At 35.1% G+C, this 7,658-nt stretch overlaps 1 pseudogene; it reads left to right on the top strand.

The window, feature by feature from the left end:
- The first annotated feature begins 6,043 nt into the window (after positions 1–6,043).
- LOC117081283 lies at positions 6,044–6,828 on the top strand (annotated as a pseudogene).
- The last annotated feature ends 830 nt before the right edge of the window (positions 6,829–7,658 follow it).

Consider the following 7,658-nt stretch of genomic DNA (forward strand, 5'->3'; position numbering starts at 1 on the left):
ACTCTGATTTGGTCATTACACAGTGTATAATTCTATCAGAATATTACATGTATGCTATAAACGTGTACATATTATGGATTTGTACAAAAATCCACACAGAATCTATACAAAATAAAATAAAATAATAAAATAAGTCAAATAATAAAACAAAATAGTCATATTTCTACAGAAAAAATATATACTTTCATAATTTTAAAATTATACAATTGCATTTTCTACAACTGAACAAAATTATTTTAGCATCTTTTTTTGTATTATAGAACTTTCTTTTCACAATAACATTTTCACAAAAATATTATATTTAAATTAATTATATAATTACAGCAAAAAGCATAAATAGCATATACATTTTTGAAAACAAACAACCTAGTCCATTGGTGCAAAAGTGCAGGGATAGAGTGGCCCTGCTAGCATTAGTGGCTCAGTGACCATAACCACTGGGTAACTAACTTTATGTGTATAAAGAACTAATTAACTAAAATAATTAACACTTTAATGAATACTAATGTGGAGTGAAGGTGAATGAGTGTTTCTATTACAAAAATCACAGCAGTAAGAAGACAGAACAAGATGCCTGAAACCCTCCACTCCCCATAGAGACACAAACTCAACATTAATACAAGGATCAATTTTATCTATACAAAATCCTGAAACCAGTTAAGAAGCTTATGTACCTCAGGTGAACATAAAATCGCAACATCAGGCTGGGCATGGTGGCTCATGCCTGTAAGTCTAGCACTTTAGGAGCCCAAGGCAGGCAGATGGCTTGAGCCCAGGAGTTCAAGAGCAGCCTGGGCAACATTGCAAACCCTCATCTTAAAAAAAAAAGAAAAAAAAAAAATGCTGAGCGAGGATGGTAGTGTGTGCCTGTAGTCCCAGCTACTTGGGAGGCTGAGGTGGGAGGATCAACTGAGCTTGGGAATGTCCAGGCTACAGGCAGCTAAGATCACACCACTGCCTTCCAGATTGAGTGACAAGGTAAGACCTTGCCTCAAAAAACAAACAAAAAATTAGCAACATCAAAGCCTGTAAAAAAATTATGGCAATCACTTATCATAGTTCCTCCCTCCAACTAAGTCTATTGCAATTAGAGGAAAATTCTTAGCCCATCTCTTTTTCCCAGGAAGGAAAAGAGGAGACTAAAATATGTTTCCAATATTAAGACTTTTTGAAGGATTTCCCAATAAAATGATTTTTGTCTTGCCTGAATCTAAGCATTAACAGGAAGTGTACCAGGTTGATGGCCACTGAGAACAAAGGTCATAGCATAGAGCACTCACTTTCATAGTCCTTCTCCCTGGCTCAGCATGAAGCAAGTAGGAAATAACCTCCTACTCCTAACTTCTTCCTGGGAAAAGAAAGGGTTGATCAAATAATATTCAACATGGGAGCCAAGACTACATAATTGTGAATATAGAATTTCTTTTACAAATAATGTTGGGAAAACCAGATATTCACATGCAAAGGAATATAATTAAACCTGTATCTTATGCCATGTACAAAAATAAACTCAAAATGAATTCAAGACTTTAATGAAAGACCTGCCTGATTTAAAACAAATGGGTAAGGAACTTGAAGAAATATTTCTCTAAAATAAGACATACAAATTGCCAGCATGTATATAAAATATTCTTGAAACACTAATCATGAGCAAAATGCAAATCAAAACTGCAATGAGATATCACCTCATATCTGTTAAGATGAACATTTTTAAAAAATATTTCTCCATTGCAAGTAGGCCCAGGCACTATGACTCAACAGCATCTCACCAATAGAGATGGTGCCAGAAGAGTCCCTCAAAAACAGTAAGTGGCCACCAGAGTTTACCTCCAGATCTGTTGTACCAGTCGGGGGCTGAGAAACTGTGGGTTGGCACCTGAAAGGGCAAATCCAAGATAAGCCCTCAAATTTGTAATTATACAATGGGTTCTTGCCCATTGCACAGACAAAGCCAATTCACTGAGACCATGGTATTGCAGTAAAGAAAGAATTTAATTGTTGCAAGGCCATTCCACGTGGGAGATTGAGTTTTCCCACAAATCAGTCTCCTCCCAACTTTCTAAACATTAAAAATTTAGTGACATATTATAAAATAAAAAGGTTATATTAATATAAGATACACATGGTAGAAATACAATGCTTAATCCTGATTTTATAACACATACTAGAGTTTTGCCTCTCATAATACCCATAGAAATAATCAAACATATATTAATTTAGGGTACATATCCTTTCATTTTTTTCCTGGAAGATTTTGTCCTCCTCCTCAATCTCCCTCTTCAAATGGAATAGCCTAGCTTTTATTATATTATGTGATAGAATTTCAAGTAAGGTTCATGTAAGATTACCTTTAAAGAAGAAAAAAAACTTATTTTTATATTTTTTAATGATGGAAACTTACTGTTTTCTGGTCTTTTTTTTTAACCAGATGAGTGATATAAAGTCCAGAGAGGCTTAGAACGTACTCAAAGTCCCTTAGTTGGCGAATTGAGGTTGAACCTTAACTCAGAATCTTCAACTATTGAATTGTTTTCTACATATATATGTGATTTCACTTTTTCTACTGAAACAAAGTTGAACAAAACATTTGGAAAAGCACTTATTGTGACTCTCATATGTAATAGGGGTTATGATGGGTAGCCAGAATGATAAGTGAGACCTGTATACAGTTGTCAAAAAGTTCTTACTAACATAGTCTAATGGAGTTTTCTTAGTGTTTCCAAAAATATGTGATATGAAAAATTACTTATAACACAATATGAAACATTTATCCATATAGTTTCTGAAATATATATATAAAGGGATCTGGAAATAAATAATCATTTATGCCACAAAAGAAATATTCAGGGAATTCTTTGAAGAATAAAAGATGACATTTGAGTAGTACATAGATATTTAACACGAGATTAGGGAAGAAGACCATTCTGTGCAAAAGAAACGTAAACAAATATATGAAGGTGAAGAAAGCACATAACACAGTGGTGAGAATACACACAGTTTACAAGAAGTGGCTGAAGATTAGGTTAGTTAGGTAAGATGGGAACAGACTGTGATAGGAGGACCATGCCACTGTGAAGATGTTGAACATTCTTCTGTAAGGTAAGAGCGTTGTTTGCTTGTGTTTTGCTCTGATCAGGAACAACTTATGGAAATAAAGATGCAGGACTTTAGGGAAGCTCCAGTGCAAATAGCTACTATAACTAAAGATTCATCTTGAGCAACTCCAGCTTAGTTTTCAGACTATAGACTTTAGAGTAATGTAGAAGTGATGCAGATTGCTGGGCACTAGACCAAGTTTAATACATTCAATGCTTTAGGATTTATGCCCACAACTGTGGATTTCTTCTTAGAACCTCAGCTGTTTTTCATGGATGTTGAAGTCTGAGATTCTCTGTTTAGAGGAGTGGTTTTCAAATATTATTATGCCCAAGGATTGTCTGGAAGATATTGGATAACCTCATTCACAAAGAGTGTGATTCTGTACATCTGAAGGGATGCTGGGAACTTGACTTTCTATCATGTTTCCTGATGCTGATTCTGCTTGTCCCTGAGTTATTCACTCCCTATCAATACACATCAGATTGGTGCCAGGTTTAAATTTCGTATATACATCACAATGATGAAAAATAGACCTCCCTAAAAGAAATATAGGACAGAAACAAAATGACCAGGTCTATCAATTTTGTTTTACTATACCATCTATCAAAGAAGAATCTGCAAATAAACTGTCCATTTGTTTAAAAATGAAAAAAGAAAATAGAAACAAAAACAACAGAACTTTTGTCAGGAAAAGACAGAAAGCTTTTTTTCAATAAGGATGAAAATGCAATAATTGGCAGGAATATTTGCTCAAGTAAAACTAGTACCTGAAAATGACCTTTAAATTTACAAATTTTCATTACCTTTTGAGTTACCTCCTTTCGATCTTCTCTCCCACTACCACACTCATCCTCATTAACCATGATACTAATAATATTTTTTTCTTCTTTTGATAATTCAGTTATGGGAAATATAAATATTCTGATTATCTGGCATAGATGAGAAAATACAAAAATCTCTAACACAGTACAAAAATGTACCACAAGATCAGAAACAAAGAAAACAACGTGTTATTAACAATTTTGGCTTACTATGTAAAGAGAAGTTTGACACTACAGTGGTTAACTCTTGTTTCTAGTGCTTGGAAGCCCCCAAATACACAAAAAAACTTTTAAGAATATAAATACATTCACACAAATGAATATTCAGACATCCCCCTGCAAGTAACGAATACAATGTTTATATGTTTCGCTTTAACAGTCTCCTCCCTCCATCCTTTCCCTTCTCGTCATGCCCTTCCCTCCTTCCCCTCTCTGCCTCCCTCCTTCCCTCCTTCCTTCTTTTCCTGCTTTCTTTTTTCCCTCCTTTCTTCCTTCCTTCCCTCCCTCCTTTCTTCCTTCCTTCCCTCCCTCCTTCCTTCCCTTCCAACTACTTCTTCCCTCCCTCCCTTTTTTCCTTCCTTCCTTCCTTCCTTCCTTCCTTCCTTCCTTCCTTCCTTTCCTTCCTTTCCTTCCTTTTCTTCCTTCCTTCCTTTCCTTCCTTCCTGTTAATAACAGATTTATAAATAGGCATAGATATACCTATTTATAAACCTGTTATTAACATCTATCTCCTTTTTGGATGGATTATTGTGCCAAACTTTTTTCTTATACATGCTCACTTTTTAGTAAATTTTCTAAGATAACATTGGTGTCTTGGAGATGAACATTGGCAGTATTACTAAAATAATAAGCATTAAACATTCTAGATGGGTATAACCTCTAACTATTTCTAAGGGAGGAGTTCACTTTAATTGGCTGTCATTTTAGTCTGAAGTTAGTAGAGAAAAAAATGCACAGAGCCATCGATTTTGCATGATACACTAGAGATTGTTTAAAAGCAAGACACCCAATAAAAGTTTTTTTTTTTTTTTTCCTTCTTTCTAATGTAGTTTCTAGATCTACATTCACATATAAATTAACTCCCCTCCCCACTTTTTTCTTCTTTTGGGTTGCTTTAGTACATGACAGGCAATCTTTTCAGGTAAACATCATTGACTACATAGAGAAAGCTAGTGAGCAGAAGTCCTATCAAAAGCTGTTACATTTGTGTCTGCAGATTTTTCCAAGGCTCATTACTCCTCCAGGTAAGAGCTAGCACTATTTCTCATCACCTTCTAGTCATTAACATATGAGCCAAAAACAATCAATTCAAGTATGACTTCTAGTAAACAGAGAAAAAACACAAAATCTAACAAATTATTTATGTAAGTTAGAAAAATTCTAATAATTGTTATAACTATTGGCAATGGTACTATTAAAAAGAAATAAGAAAAAAGAGGTTATGAGCTTTGTTTAATAATCTTCAAAAATTTGTTCTATTGGGAATTGTGGACTGAAGAAAAATGTGTTCTAAATCATATAAGCAGCTATAGTTAGGGTTTACCTGGGATTGGGAACTTCACATATACCAACATCCTATAAAGTAAATGCTGTTTTTCTCAGTTCATAAATGAGCAAACTGAAAAACAGTAAGTGCTGTTTTTCTCAATCTATAAACAAGCAACCTGAAAACAGTAAGTGCTGTTTTTCTCAGTCTATAAACGCGCTCAGATAGGTTTAAAGTGAAAACAGGTTACACATTCATTCAGCCGGCAAACATTTTTGACTACCTGCAGAGTGCCATGCAGCAGTCTAAATTATGGGAATAATACGTGGAAAAAACACACAAGCATGCATTTGACGGTATGGGGGTGGTGGTGGGGGGCATGCAATAAATGAAGAAAGCAAGTAAAGTTTAGTAACTAGAGGAAGTTAAGAGATTTGAATAAATAAATAATAAGAAAATCGAGTTGGTAAGCATCTGGGTGGTCAGGGCAGCCATTATTTATAAGACAGCTTTTGAGTAAAGAGGATATGAGGGAAAGTTAGAAAAATAGAAGATAAAAGGTAATGAGGTCAGTTCATGTAGTGTTTTAGGCCTTTATAATGCTTTATATCTCAATTAAATACGTTAGGTGATTGGAATGCAAAGTTTGTTTGTTTTAAGTAAATTCAGGGGTCACCAGTCCGGCGCATGTGGTGTTAAGGGGCTGAGCCGCGTGCAGGCCGTTTACTCTGACCTGGACAACATGCCCATCGACACCACCTGGGCGAGCCAAAGAGGCGTGCTGAAGATGATAAAGCTTCTACAATGAAAATACCATAAAAAGGAAGAGGCTAACATCATCTATGATAAAGTTCAAGTTAAATTCAGCAAGGAATTGTTCATCCTTACAATACGTGCATTACTGATCTAAGGACTTCACATTGGGAAGAAGCAATCCAGGAAACAAAAGGTGATGCAGCCAGTAGAAAATCGGCTGAAGAATGCTACTTCCTTTGGAAATCTAAACGGTGACAGCATATGACACTAGCAGAAGATGTCAAAGCCATGTTCACTGAACTTCAAAAGGAGGTCCGCCTACTTCTATTAACAAATGGGGATAGACGGACTCAGAGGGAGAAGACCGAGGCTTGTGGCTGTGAGTCCTGTTTCGACACTGTTGTAGGTGGAGAACAGAAGGAGGAGAGCCAGCACCATCCATGTTTTATTACTGCTGCAATCCTCTCAGAGTACAACCTGGGGATTGAAAGCAGGATTGAAAACAACATTCTGGATCAATAAAAATGGAATAGTGCCACTGAAGTCCTACCCAGTTCCATGTTATATAATGTTTCTTCTGTGCTAGAGTTACCTGTTCTCTTACAAAGTATAGACCAACAGTATCTCTGCTTAAATCACATAAAAGAGCATGATTATGAATGTTAGAGTCAATTTGCAGAGTTTGAACTAAGAAAAGTTAAGACACTCCACTTACCAAGGTCCAGTTTTAAGAAAAATTGTATTTATGATTTAATGACCAATATTTTGAAGGTCTTCCCAACCTGGTTCCTTTTAAGTTGTAACAACAAACCACTGACTGGTATTTATTTCTGAAAATTCAGATTACATTAATACAAGTCAGTAGTACATTCCAGAACATTTGAGGAAATATATTATTTGTTAGTCTGTGAATGGAGCTTTTATAAATTATTTTATTAATCTTTTAGTATCTTGGCTCCATGATACAAAGCAGGATTGCTTACACATGGATGCACTCTAATATGATAAGTTTATAGGAAAATTGCTTCAGATATGAAAAAAATGTGTGTAGCAATGCATGTTCAACTTTTTAGAGTTATGTTTTGGGCATCAAATAATTGATTTGACATACACATATTGAATAAAAAGAAGAAAAAATAGAGACATGGCCTCGGAAAATTAAAGACTCAGTATGATTCCCCCACTTCATGTTATGTCTCCACTCTCTCGAGTATGGTAAATGCAATCTTTAGGCAGAATAGAGAAAATATGTGCAGAATGTGAGAGACAATGATGCCACTCAATTCTGCTTTCATTACTGGAATACCACATTTCAAATTGAGAAATTACATTTGATTCCCAATCATCAGAATGGGATTTAGATAGAACATCCAACATAGAAGAATAATTCCTTTATAAATTGAGGACTGACTAAAGGAATTGGAGGAAGAGAAGAGTAAGAATGTAGAACAAGTTTTGAAGTATGTAGTAGACTATTCTGAAAAAGGAATAAAACT

The sequence above is a fragment of the Trachypithecus francoisi genome, unplaced genomic scaffold (genome assembly GCF_009764315.1).
Source record: "Trachypithecus francoisi isolate TF-2019V2 unplaced genomic scaffold, Tfra_2.0 Lachesis_group8, whole genome shotgun sequence".
NCBI lineage: Eukaryota > Metazoa > Chordata > Mammalia > Primates > Cercopithecidae > Trachypithecus > Trachypithecus francoisi.